This window comes from Mus pahari, chromosome 18 (genome assembly GCF_900095145.1).
Source record: "Mus pahari chromosome 18, PAHARI_EIJ_v1.1, whole genome shotgun sequence".
Classification (NCBI taxonomy): Eukaryota; Metazoa; Chordata; class Mammalia; order Rodentia; family Muridae; genus Mus; species Mus pahari.
This window is the reverse complement of record NC_034607.1, coordinates 43,630,472-43,645,707: the sequence shown is the minus strand read 5'-3', so window position 1 is coordinate 43,645,707 and position 15,236 is coordinate 43,630,472. Positions and strand designations below refer to the sequence as shown.

General features: G+C 35.5%; 1 pseudogene; it reads left to right on the top strand.

The window, feature by feature from the left end:
• Positions 1 to 4,030: 4,030 nt before the first annotated feature.
• LOC110335359 lies at positions 4,031 to 4,747 on the top strand (annotated as a pseudogene).
• Positions 4,748 to 15,236: the final 10,489 nt, after the last annotated feature.

The window sequence follows — 15,236 nt, the reverse complement described above, 5'->3', positions numbered from 1 at the left end:
GCATCATAGAAAAGAAAATGAGTAATAACTGTCAAAGCAGACATGTTGAGGTTTTGTCTGTTGCTATGGATTGCAATGCTAAATTCTATACCAGAAGGTCTAGTTGCCTAGAAGTGAATTCTCAGGTTTATCAGCTTTTGTTGTACAAATCTTGTTGCTTAATTTAAAACTATTGGTTAAATAAAAATGGCTAGAGCCAATCACTCTGTGAATTAGAGGTAAGTGGGTTTTGAGTTACTAGGTCAGGGGCTGTGGGAGAGAGAGAGGAAGAAGGAAAGACATGGGGGGAAGGAGGAAGTTGCCTTGATAGGAGACGGACTGTGAGCACATGGCCAGAGGAAACAGCAAGTATTTGGGGTACACCACTGGAGAAGTAGTTATCCAAGCAATTGGTTACCCCTAGTAACTGTCAAAATAAATTAACCATAGTGTGAGTCACCTTCATTTGTTAGCTAGAAAGGGACAAGTTTAAATTGGTTCAACAACACAGACATATCAGATTGACAGCCTCAGGGGATAATCTACAATTATTGCCAGTTTAAATGGGCTATGGTTTCTCCAGCCTGGAGTTGATGTTGAGGTGGGGGTAAGTGGGATTTCATTGAAGAGATGTAAGCAAGAGAGTGAATTTTTCAGTCTTGGATTTTAGTTGAAACCACTAGTTCTCTACTCGGCTTAAAGTTTAGTACTAATTCCTAGGACTAGACAACAAGGGCTTTGACTTTCTTTCTAGTTACAAGAGCCCCTATATATTTATTGATATGGCTTCAATAACCTTCAGTGAACTGAACTTACTAAGTTGGAAGCCTTCTGTAGATATTTTATACATTGTTCTTTGTTATTAGAATGAAAATATAGTTAGTATGAGGCTTCAGTAAATGCTGGAATTGGGTTGGTGATTATCTCAACAAGTATAATGCTTGATGTTCTGTCATGAATTCCTGAATTCAGATCCCTAGTAGAAACATAGCTAAAGTCGGTTCATTATTTATGCCTCGGAGGAAGAGACAAGATGATTCCTGGAGCTTACTCGCCAAATATTTTTGTAATTGGTGACCCCTTGGTTCAGTGAAGGAATACTATCTCAAGATATAAAAGTGGAGATCAATAAAAAAAGATGACTGATATTGATGTCTGACCTCTGGACTCATGTGCATACCTTACACTGGGAAATCTACACACATAACTGTACATTGACATACACTCTCCACTACCCAAAGAAAAGTTTGGGGATTGTATTTGTAACTTGTCTTATTCTGCAAAGAAGTATAATTAAGTGTGGAAACTGTGAACACATTGTATACAGAGTGATGACTGTAGATTAATACCTTTGATGAAATTCAGGGTGAAGGAATTTTCACATAAATATAGTTAACTAAACACATATGACATACGGGCACAATAAATAAGGAAACAGAAACTATACCCTACATCTTCTTTTTCCTAATTATTTAGAAAATTACCTTTATTCTTCATTTTATATTGTTGATTTATAAGAAAATGGTTGTGAGTGTACCCCTAAGTACATTTATCCTGTAAATGACTTGAAGCCAGCAATTTCCAAGTCATAATTTTAACACCACTCTTACGTTTTTCTAAATAAGGGATGTGTGAGAATACACAGTAATTCAAAAGCTCAGAGTAGTGTTTATAATATACAAATACATTGATATTACTGGAATGCTAATGAAATATAGGGATGTGACCTGGAATATAATTAAAACACTGCAAAGCTTAAATTAGCTTTGTTATATGACTTATCAACCACTAGATTTCCCTGTATCTGAAATAGTAGTGAGTACATGTAACAAAAGTACATTTTGCCTTTGGAACTTTATCTGTATAGTGGCAGAGTTAATAATCTGTATTTCTTCTTAAAATGTGAAAGTAAAGTAATACTTGAATAAGGAAGGAAAAAAAAACAAAATCAAAGAATTATCGTATAGAATTATAGGCAATTTACAGTCACTTACAAAACATATAACTTTGTTCAATGTTAAGTAAAATCTGCTACTTAGAATTCTGTATGTATTTAATCATGTCTACATGACATACTATATGTAATTGCATAATTTTACCATATTTATTAGCTCAGCACTTAAAATAGGAGATTCCTAGGGAGCATTAGCTCCTTGCCTAAAGAAATACCCACTAGTTCCCACACAGCTTCATGCCCCGTGTAAGCTTCCGAGCTAAATTATTCTGTTTCTGGTTTTATCTCAGCAGATGAAAATTAAGATCTGACTTGTACTTATTATCTAGGTGTGTCTTGACATATTGAAACTCCCACGGTCACTTTTAATTATCATTCAAAATATCTGTGGGAAATGGTGAAACTCCATGCCAAAGCCCCTTAGCTAACAGACAAGTCCGTGCACAGTGTCAGTTGTGCTTTGACTTCTAATGTCCTCTCTGACTCAGAAGCAACCCTCCTATAAATACTCATCTAATTTTTGATCCTATGCTCTACACTGTATTTTTTTATGATGAGAGTTATAAATTGTGATTATCCTGCCTCTTCACCCCATAGGTAATCCTGTTTTTGAAATTTTAAATTAAATTTTCATATTCTTATTAAAAAGTGAACATTTGAAAATTCCTCTCTAAAGCCAATTAGTAGTATTCTGATATGGTTTCCATCTTTAGGTTTAGCAGTATTCATGTATAAGTAGGTAAAATAATAATATAATAATAATAATAATAATATATAATAATATATAATATAATATAATAATAATACTCTAAATCCACTAATGGCAAAATTAATACACTTGGGGTTGGGGATGACTCAGCCGATAAGGGCACTTGCTTTTCTTACAGAGGATCCGGGATTGGATCATCATACCTACATGGTTGCTCCAGTTTCAGGGTATCTGATGCCCTCTTCTGGTCTCCATGTCCATGAAGCACCCACACACTACACATATATACATCCAGACAGGCAAATATTTATTCACATAAAACAAAAACAAATAAATCTTCAAAACAGAAACAAAACCAATTATCTTTCCTTTATAACTTGGTACAAAGCCTCATTTGCAGGTGCCTACCCATATTGACCTGACTTCTTAAGATTCCAGTCATTGCTAGATAAAAATCACACACAACGGTAGTCCTGATTCCTGGTCAATACATCACTGACTTGTAGTAGAAAAGGCTGCATCAATAATCTCCAAACATCATTGACTCAAAGGATAGGCATGGTTCACATTAGTTGTATTTGCTGAGTACAGTGGTTTCAACGATAACAGGTTGACATAACTTCAGCATTTTTTTCACCTAAAATCCCCAAAGTAACCTTTAATATTCACTTACACATCTAGCAAAAGAAAAGAACATCTCCAGACAGGATTTACTATATCATCATCAGTTCTTTATTTAATTAAATTTGTTCTTTGTTTCATACAACAAAAACCCTCATTTTGAAACTTACTGGACTGTGAACGAATTTTCTGGCCTGAGTGATTTTTCTTTCTTTCTTTTTTTTTTTTTTAATGCTTGGTAGGAAAGGGAAAACTGAGAAGAATCAAATAATTTAAGTTGAGCATGTGTTTTGTAGCTTCGTCCTCACAAATTTTCCTACTATTTGCCTTTCTGTTGTAAGTTATAGGAAAGTTATAGGTGTAACAGTAGTGATTTATACTGCTGATAAGAAGGGAATGCGATTACCTGTTTCAATGGTATCATTAGGAGCACATTCTGGGTTATAGATTTATATTAGCCTTTCTTTGGTTTTCCTTCAGAACACAAGCCAAATAACAGTATGTTGTGTAGTGTTGCACGAGATGAGGAATTAACATGCAATTTTATACAATACCAAGCTGTTTTCTTTACAGTACCACTTATTGATACGCTACAAAAAAGTGTGCAAGTATTAGAAACTAAGTAGTAGCATTATCAGTAAGAATCGACATGCCAGTCCTTTCCTCCTTACCACGAGAACTAGGTCTGTTGTTTCCTGCTGCCCGAGATCTGCAAGCTGTGTGCCCAAGAGTTCCCACGTGGACTACTGCAATCAGAGATAACAACGATGGCTTCAAAGTGGAGGACTGCTGCATCTTGGCATTCTCATCCAGTATATGCAAGATGCTGCCAACGATATCATCATGCCGTGCTTTGGGTGTGAAGCCACCAGAATGCCCACAGAAAGTTTAGGGATTCCTATTTCACTTCCCCATGGCTCTTCCCTCATGGAGTTCTTCCCTGGAACTCTCTTGCTTATGAGTCTGGGCATCCTTGGGACACGCAAGGCCAGCACACGGCATGGCAAGCGTCTCCATCTAGTGTTTCCCATCCCAAATACCCTGGGCAACCTCTGCAGAACAGCAATAGACCCCAGGCATCCACGAGAGAAAGTGAAGCATTGTGTGAAGAGGAAGAGCTGGAGTCGGATTCAGATGATAAAGTGGAGTGTGACATGAGTAAAATGGAAATCCCTGAGGAGCTCTGCCAGAACTTCACACAGACTGAGAGTCGCAGAGAAGAGCGATGGCGACAGCAGCAGCTAGACAAGGAGCACCTGAATGACTATGTGAATGTGGACCATGGTCTGGACTTCAACCACCACAGGTCAGTGGAACTCCCATATGAGAAGCCCTGAGAGTAGCACTAAGCAGAGATGATGCACTTATATGGGAATAGTGGTCCCAAGATCCTGGCCATGGAGACTGCTGTGCAGCTGAGCTTTGACAAGCCCTGTGACAGAAAGCAGCTGAAGTGGTGGCCTGTCGTTCTCCTGAAGTTCTGAGTAGTGGGCACTGGGACCCTAGGCAATGCCTCACAGTTCCTAGCCTCTCCCTCTTCATCTCTTCTGGACATTTTTCAGAGAAAGAGGCCTGTATGCTGACATGGTGGATACAGTCTGTCAGGCACTTATAATTCTGTCAGTGGGAGATAGCCAACACAAGGAACACTCATTGACATAAAGTGATAATTGTATGTGTTGCACTGACTCTCAATTTTTTCTGTAATAGACCAGTTCATTGAAATCATTGCCTAGTGTTTTTCATTTTTAATTTCCTTCTTAAAACTGTCAGGAATGTCATAAAAGCCTTAAGCCACATGTCACTTATTTCTACTTTTTAAAGACCAGTTCTCACATAGCTCACACTAGCTACAGACTCCCGAATCTTCCTGCTTCCACCTCCCAACACTAGCTTACAGGTTTGCACACCCTCACACTGGGCTTCTGTCCACATACTTTCTCTGACTGTAGTTCTTTGGATCCCTCTGGAAACTATGCAAGTGTATCATAAGACAAGTGGCACTTGTTACTGAGCTGTCAGCCCACGTGCTCTATAAAAGACCTGAGAGTAAGTACACTGGGCTTGGCAGGCCATGTTGTCTGTGTCATAACTGTCTAACCCTATCTTCATACCATTAAAACAGCCATAGTTACTGTATAAACAAATGAATATGACTGTGTTTCAATAAAACTTTATTTGTAAAAAACAAAACAAAACAAAAGAATCTACCTGTCAGGTATATAACAGTCAGCCAAATGAATGAATAATCTTGCCCCCTTAGAATTTGCCTTGCATGAGAGAAGTCGGTCATTGAAAATGAGCCACAGACAAATATACAGCAAGTTTTAAAAATAAATGTTTTAAAGAAACAGTCCAATGAGGATATACAGCCAAAGACAGAGATAACAGGTAATTTTTCCCATCAAAGGACATCTCAGACTGAGATGGGACATGCTGGAGTATGTACATATGTGTAGAGATTTTGTTAGGAAGGCATAGGAACAGGCATGTGAAATGGCACCATGTTTGATGCTGGCTTAATGAGTCCTAGGAACTAAAAGGTGTTCATGGCTGAAGACAGAGAGGGTGACTGGTGTCAGAGCAGTACACACACAGAACCTGTACTGAGGATACCAATCTTCTCTTTGATTTAATAACAAATCACTATAAATTTTAAGGATGAGGGTAATCAGACCACATTTGAAGTTTTCTTCAATTCATGGTACAGACACCCAAGCCTGGATGTCGAGGCTTGAGTGAGGAAATTAAATTGAAGTGCACCAATAATGAGGCTAACACAGTTGTGTGGATAGGACAACATCAAACAGAGTGAATGGAGAAAGTCAGATTAGTGGAGAACTCACATATGACCCCTATGTTCTAGGTTTGCACAATCAAGTTTATGATAGCTTAGTTTAGTGAGCTATCAGACAATAAATAAATGATCACATTGGATTTCATTTCAGAGTTAAAATTTAAAAACCATATCTTATGAATGTCAAAGCTAGGGTTTTAATTATAGAGCCAGAGCAGAAGATGAAACGGTTGCTTCACAGAAACATCGGACCTCTGGGGTGGGTCTTAACTATTGATACAACTTTGAAATCAGCAACGAGGCTCAATTGGAATCACAAAGTGTGTAAGCATGAAGAGGCTTGTAACAGTGTTCAGAATATGAGGGGGCAGGTAGGAGAAACAGAGTATAAAATTCAAGTGACGAGATTATGGAGATATTAAAAGAATGCTCAGTCCTGTCAAATGCAGCATAAAAATTAAATATATGAATATAAATTCATTGAGTTGAGCAATTAAACTTATTAATTAATTTACAAATGTCATTTGATATCATAAATATAGTTTAAGATATATTAAGATGGATGGAAAAGGAACAGAAACCAGTATGGAATTCATTTTTAAAATGCTAAAAATAGAAACTACCAATTATTCAACAATTTCAGAACTGAATATATGTAACCAAAGAAAGTAAAGTCAAGACATCGAATGGATATTTGCATACCCACAGTTTTGCAGTACCATCCATAGTAGTCAAGAGATGGAAGCAATGACCTTCTATCAGTGAATAGATTTAGAAAATGGGGTACACATAAACAAATGGAATGCTATTAGGATGCAGAAGAATGAAACCCTGTCACTCATGGCAAAATACATGAAAATGGAGAATATTGTGTTAACTGAATTGAGGCTAACACAGAAAGATAAATACCAAATGTTCACTTCTACCATGTAAAGATTAAAATATCTCAAAGTAGAAGAGTGGAATAAAAGTTCCTGGAGATTAAGAGGTATGGAGAATAAATGGAAGTTGGCTAATAGATATAAAACACTGTTACATAGAAATATCGAGTCTTAGAATTCAGTAGTACAATAGAATACAGCAATTTCTAGTTCACAATAGTGTAGGATTAGGGCTTGGTCTATTACCAGTGTAAGGGTCTAGCTCTATACTATGTATTTTGTGATAAAATGAAAGGGCTTACTATCTGCAAACATAAAGCTTGATAGGAGGGGTCTGGGGAGATGGTTCAGTGGTGAAAAGACCTTGCTCCTTTTCCAAAGGATATAACTTTGATTTCCAGATCCCATATCAGGAGGCTCACACCACCTTTCGCTCCAGTTCCAGAGAGTCCAACTCTTCTGGTTTCTACACACACCTTCATTCACCTGCATTTATGCACATGTGCAAAAGGTTATTTGCACACACACACACACACACACACACACACACACACACACACACACACACACAGAGACAGAGACAGAGACAGAGAGACAGAGAGACAGAGACAGAGACAGAAATTCTTTGTATGGTTCCTTAACACGGGTCAAGAAAAGAATGATTGTTATGGATATTCTTTTTTTCCTTTTTATTGGATATTTTATTTATTTGCATTTCAAATATTATCCCTTTTCCCAATTCTCCCCCAAACCCTCTATCCCATCCCTCCTCCTCCTGCTTTTATCAGGTTGTGCCCCCACCCGCTCACCCACTCCCACTTCTCCACCCTCGTATTTCCCTACACCAGAGCATCGAGCCTTCACAGGATCAAGGGCCTCTTCTCCCAGTGATGCCCATCAAGGCCATCCTCTGCTACATATAGGACTAGAACCATGGGTCCTTACATGTGTACTACTTGTGATGGATATTCTTAACTCCTGATATTAGAAAGCACTCAAAATTTTAACATTGATTTAAGCTTTAGCTTTTTAAAAGATGAGACATAATTAGATATATACCAATGATCCATCTATCAAAATCAAGAATGGAAGAGAACCTTGATCATCATGATCTATATTGCTCCAAGTCCTAAAAATGTAAGAAAACCAAGTTAAAACATAATCAAAAATATAAAACACACATCAAATTTCCAAAATCAGTGTGAAAAGATGAAAAGTAAAATATCTCAACTAGAAGTCTGACACTGTTATATGTATTTAATGTATTTTTAGATATTGATTAAATAAATTGGGTTATAATATTATCTCTATCTGTTCCTTTTCAGTGTTATTTCTGGAACATTTAGAATCACAAGCAAGGCTTAGATTCTGCTTCTCTTAGAGATCACTGTTCCGGAGGATACTTCTCAATCCATAGGCTAGAGAAACAACTATTTATTGATTGATCAGATTTGCCCATTTCCAGTCCATTGATATTCACACCACACTAACTTTGAGTAGAGCTTCGATATGTTTAGTATGCGTTGCAATATTTGGTTTTATAGCAACCTAGTTGTGAGTATAGATTAGGAATTATACATTTCAGTTTATAGAGAAGGCACAGAAGTTTAAATAAATTGATGAAGGTCTCATGTGTATAAAGTGGAAGGCATGACCTGGACATGATTTTCATGAGTCTTAGATGATGCGGTTTATTGCCGCCAGCCACTATAAATGTAGGGATTAGGAGAGGCAGGACAGCTTTTTTCTTTTCCTCTTACAGCCTGTCATAAATGAGGGACTAGTGAGAGAACATTCAGTAACATTTGTCAGGTCCCTAGTTTTATGGTTACTATCAGTCATTTTTTAACCTATCATAAAAACAGAAAAGGGAAAAAACAGTACTACATCCAGACTTCAACAAAGTACTTGACAGACCTTCCAAAATATTTTTGTGAGAGCAATAGTTTTGAGCCATTGATTAAAATCACAACCACCAGCTTTCTCTAAATTATTAATATCTGTTAATACTTCAGTGACAAGGTGATCTGGAAATCTCTAGGGACAATGCCAGTGCCCCGTGCTATGCAGTATGGTTTTATGTCCCTCAGTCTTGCTACCATGATAGTGCTGCTCCTACCTCTTTCTTGACTAAGGCTAGAGTTGGTGACCATAGAATTACCTGCTAACATACATTATATATGCATTGCTTATTAACTAATTAGCTTGTGACTGCCATAATCGAAAGTTGACACCATGACTAGAACCCAGTTTAATTCTTCCAGTTTATGATTGACTGTTTTGTTTTCATGTGCTTGTTGACTGTATTCTACCTACCACAGTTCCATGTTTATCAGTGCTACTTTTGTTCTTCCTCTTATTGAGGACATCTGATATATTTCATTTTTTTGAATAATGCATACTCCCCATTTTGGCTACTTGGTAGTGAGATGTGATGCATGTTAGCTTGCTTTCCAGAGTCCTGTTTGGTCAATTACCCACCTGCTATTCCTCCTTGGTTTTTGTTATAATTTGACCCCAGTTACCTTCATATGTGTCTGTTTTGTTCCTAATGAAACTGCTTTGACTCTCAAGAACAAGTCACTTTCATTTTCATGCTACATGTAACTCTTATTTAAACATGTGAATTTGTCTCTTCTATCTGAGACTTACTGGACAGAAATCACTAGGAAGAAGATGTTTATATTTTCTTCACAGTATGGCACTTACCATTTACTCCAAAGCCAAAGATCATACATTTATAGTTGACTGTCTATAGTTATTAGTTGTGTATTGAGGCTAGATAAATGTTCTAACACTCAAATTTTCTAATCAACCAAACGGAAACAATAATAGTGTGTTCCTTAAAATAGTGCTCCGTATTAAATAAGGTAATATCTGTTGAGTATCTACAACACTTTAAACATAATAAGCACTATGGAAGTGTGATAAGTCATAATTTTCAATGTCATTTGGAAAAAAAATGTTTGGAGACCCTTAGTACTAAAAAGAATTATCCGACATTTGTCTCTTACTCTTTAAAGATCTGTCCTTTCTTTTAGAACAGGCATATTCCCACCCCCAAGTGGTGCCTTCCCGGATGATGGTGGTCATTTTCAATTGTCACTTTATTGTCAGGTGTGTGGAATGGAAGATATTAGTTCATTGGGAGGACAATCTTGCACATCAAGTAAATGTTCAAAATCATTACCATATTTGAACAATCAAATATGGATTTGTAAATTTGTAAATTTGGAGATGTAAATAGAAATCCCATTTCTAATTATTTAAAGTCAAGATTTAACTTTCTCACACATGGGGAATTAAAGGTTTTACATTTGCTCATTTGTGCATTTGTTTTACAACTTTGATGCACAATAAATTCTTTCAGAGTGTAACTAACCAGATAGCAATGAGAAAGTGTGTTCTCCTCTGGAGCCGTACCAATCACTATCTCTCATGACTATGCTAGTTCTGATTTTGTACTTGGTATTCATATCTGCAGTTGTCATAGGTAGAAGCCGCATCTGTTTATGCTCCGTTTTCTTTTGTAGTTTGTATGTGATGTGCTCAATCAGATTTAATTTGAGATATATACTATTGCATTCTAAGTATTTTTTTCTCTATCCAACCACCGGCCTGGTAGAAAGGGTACTGTATTAATTCCTTTGACATTATGTTTATTATTATGTTTTGCCACCTATTGACTTCATTTTATTACACACACACACATATATATATATATATATATATATATATATATATATATATATATATTTATATGTCCAGTGTGTTTATTATTTTATGTCATGAGATAGGCTTGAGTTTCAAAATTCCCTGAAAGAAATTTGTCAACATTGTCATTCAAAAACAATATTTCATGATTTTAAAATATGTATAGTGGCTATGATAAATCAATATTTGATTATTTCTGTCTTTTTAATGTTTTACGTGATTTAATGGGAATACATTTTATTTACCAACATGGTTTTCTATTCTTTATGGAAGGAAAATACTGCCTTGATTCTTTTTTAATCTATTCACAGCTGGCATCCAATAAGTGGTGTTGACAGCCGGACTGAGATTTAAAGTGAAGAAGAAAAATTCTGAAAGTGGAGTCAGAAGTTTAAGGTAAATTGAAAATAGAGTGCTTGAAAATGTGAGTTCAGCACGAGGAAGCCTTCAAAGCTAAAGGACAAGGAAGACAGAGAATGCCTGCCGGGCTGTACTAGCAAGTGTGATGCTGAGGAAAATGCAAAGTTTAGCTGTAAGACAGATGCAGCTCCACCATGCCCTGGCAATGTTCAGCCCGAGCATCAAAAATTTATTACTGTGAAGCACACAGCATCCTAGGCTTTTTCTGGGAGGACAGAAAGCATCAGTCATATACACCTTAAGGTTGGGTTATTTGTTGCTTCACACACACGCCTAGACATATGCAGATGAAATTTCACTTATACTTTTATAGTAATGTCTGTTTTGAAAAATTAAACAGGAAGAAATGTGGAAAACAAAGGAGTCAATTTTCAGTTCAGTATATTGTTCTAAATAGCCAATGTGTAACTTTTATCTTACTCATTTGAAATTACTAAACTTGTAATTTAAAGGCCAACAATATTCACTGTGGCTAAAATTTTGTGAAATAAGTGTTCTATTTTTGCCTGTGTGTGTGTGTGTTTGTGTGTGTGTGTATGAAAATTGTATGTACATATGTATATATAAATGTGTGTGTCTGTCATATATGAATATGTATCTGTATTAATAAAATGAGTGCTTTATTATGTCATCCTTCGTAAAGAAAACCCAGAGTTATGGAATTTTCTTTACCTGTTAAGACAAATGTTTAAAATATAGAGACATAAACTTGTCTGGCAGATACATTTTAAAACAAAGAAAATACTTCACATTTTTAAAGTTATTGAATAGAATATGAAATGGCTCAAACCACAATGTCCATTGTGATAAACTGTAGATGAGTGAGAATTATATTCATACATTATGCAGGAAGCATAATCAGTAATGTCTGAAAATAAAAGCTGTCAGATATATATCATTTAATATGTTAGTTATAAAATATTAAAAAACATTAAAACTTAAAGTCAAGAAGAAGAATAAAGGAGAATTTTTTTACTCCACATTTTAGGTCATATGCCTTTTAAAGCACATGTATTATATTTCTAAAATAAAATTTTATTTGATAAAAAGAAACAGTAGATGTAATAAATATTATTAGCAATGCTACTTAACAGGGTCTGATTTTAGATCAGTTCTTTAAGACATGGTTGTTGTGTTCAATGTCCTTTTCCTTTCTCTTACTTGTTTTATTGGATCAGCTGCTGCTTACTGAATGTTTACTATATGCAGCATATTTAAATATTTATTTAAGATGATATCAGATAATACATGCCTTTTCACAAGATCAGTATTTGAACACGTACTGAGGAATGAGACAATGTATAGGGTCAGAAGTGTTAATTTTAACTATTGCAATCAATCATATTTCATCAAGACAAAATATTCAAGTTGTTAAAGACAACATTTGGCAATGTCTATTCTTCACACACAATGTTAATATTGCATGTTTAAAAGAAATAAAAATATTAGCTGATAAAGAATTCTCAACTGAAGAATACCAAATGGCTGAGAAGCACCTGAAAACATGTTCAACATCCTTAATCATCAGGGAAATAAAATGCAAATCAAAACAACCCTGAGATTCCACCTCACACCAGTCAAAATTGCTAAGATCAGAAATTCAGGTAACAGCAGATGCTGGCAAGGATGTGGAGAAAGAGGAGCACTCCTCTATTGTTGGTGGGATTGCAAGCTGGTACAACCANTCTGGAAATCAGTCTGGCAGTTTCTCAGAAAATTGGACATAGTACTAGATAGACAAACAGACAGAAACACACTCTTGAAGACTACTTTTTTAAAAAGTCTGCTTCATTTTACTACTATGAGACACATCTACTGATTTGTATAAATACTTGGAACAATTTATCTTCCCATGGTCTCCACAGCTAACAGACTGAGAATCCTCTGTTATCTTTCACAAGAAAACTTCAGGAGAGTTTAAAAAAATAACCACTAAATATTTGGAAAACTGTCTTCATCATATTCATTAGTTTCTGTCTTTCAAAAATTTGTTCCATTGGTAAACTTATTTTTTTATCACTATGCCTATATTTGTGACCACCTTCTGTTTTTTTTTTATTATGGCATTTTGAAGAATGTAATATTTCTAAGAAAAAAAAATGTTACAATATTGTAGAATTGCTCAGTATTGGTAGTATCTTTCTAGATAAGCTTCTAATTTTCACCTTCTCCTCACCCTCTACAGGTATTTTATCAGATTCAGATATTAAAATCTTGGCATTTCCTTGCTGTTCAGGTTAGCTGCAAAGACATTTTATTATACAGTCTTTTATTTGACTCTATTGTTCTAGACTCTTTTGTCTTTTAGCTCATTATTTAGCTGTAAGTTAATTTGGCAGTTAATTGACTTGGCTATCTAAAAATAAGCTGTACTTTAAGGATGTACATGTTGACGACTTGTAGAACTCAGTTTTTAGGGAGGCCAGATCTTGCCTTATGACCTTTAACAACAACAGCAACAAAATCCAAGGGAGACATTCCCCTAATACACACATGAATACATCCCACACTATTTAGATCAAGCAAGTAGCAAGCAGAAGAGTGAAAAAGTTACTGTGTCAATGGGAATCATGTTGATTATTATTTCACTAAAATATGCCCCAATGCCTATTTGAAACATTGTTTTAGTTCAAATAATTATTAACTATCTTTAGTTACATTATTTTCCATCCTTAAAATACCTCTGGAGATTGACTTAAGAGACTATTTTAAGTTGGAATTTTTAACATACATATTTATAATAATTAGCCAGTTATAAATAGACTGTATCAGACAGTACTAATTTAAAAACGGGAGATAATGATAGTTTCTGGGGAATGTCCCAGAAATTTCTCAAAAGCTCTGTGCTGTATGTCACCTTCCCAAATAAACTAAATTGCATGTGAGAAGGAAGCACAAAGTCTCTTAAAATAGCTTACTTATATTCAAGTACCTGGTGTGGAAGTCCGAGGTTTTATCTGGGCATTTTGACTTCTCTTTCTGTGTGCTTGGTTGTTAGATTGTGGCTTTGTCCTGGGAGAACTGTATATGCTGTGCAACAGATAATCAGAGGCATGTTGCTTTCTAGTATATCCATCATAGGGTATGAAAAGTTCGGTAGTCTAGATGAAGTATTTTAGTTTATAGGGCTTTGCTGTGTATATATTTCTCCATAACTTTTGGGATTCCTCTTACCTTCAGCCCTTCATTTCCACTGCCTATAGAAATGGCAGACATTCTATAGGAGTGTTTCTTGAATGGCCCTGTATTCTACACTATTGGTGTCACAAAATTCTAATCTGTATGAAGATGAGGAGTAATGGCCTCCATTTATCAATCAACTGTAGAAGGCCTCCTTTTCATAGTCTTTTCTCTAGGTTTTACAGCACAGACATATTTACTTTCTTTTGTAAATATCCTCTGCTTTCCCTTTTGTATTGCTTCCTAGTTTTATTGTTTATCACTGTACACTTTTTTTTTTTTTTATAATTCAGGTGACATTCTATTTTAAACACTGATATCTAGAGTTGTCTTTTTACTTGCTGAAATGTTATTTAAATTGTATGGGTGATAATGAGAATTTGTGGATCCTTTCCTTCCCTGGAGATCTGAATATAGTTGCATTTGGTGTTCTGTTATACGAACAATTATTATAGTGAAGAGAACATTGAAATTTGTGAAAATAAAGACACCAAAGAGTGTTAGGAAAACAGCATATCTGGGCTGTTAACTACTTTAGTGGCATAAAATACATCTTTATTTAATTATTTTTTATTGGCTTTTCAATAGAGGTGAGTATTTTACACAAGCTTCTGTAGTGCTCCCTCTCTCTGGTTTTAGCACTGTCTGACTCAGAAGCACATTTCTATGTCTTCCGATTCAATTATAATGTGGTGTAATGTTAAAGAGAGAAGCCATTTCATTAATTCAATTCTGACTACTTGCAATTCATAATCTATGCTTATTTCTCTGCAATCAAAAACATTTTAAATTACTTTTGTTCTCAAGGGCTTATTTTACTTAATGTTTATTTGGCCCGTGGTTTATTTTGAATGGATTATGATCATTTTTTTTTTCTTCTTACAATTTGAATGGGGTTGCTTACTTTCTACATCTCTTCTCCAGGTACCGACATCTACGGACTTGAAGAGGCAGGGGTGGCTTTTAAGGCTGTACGTCTTT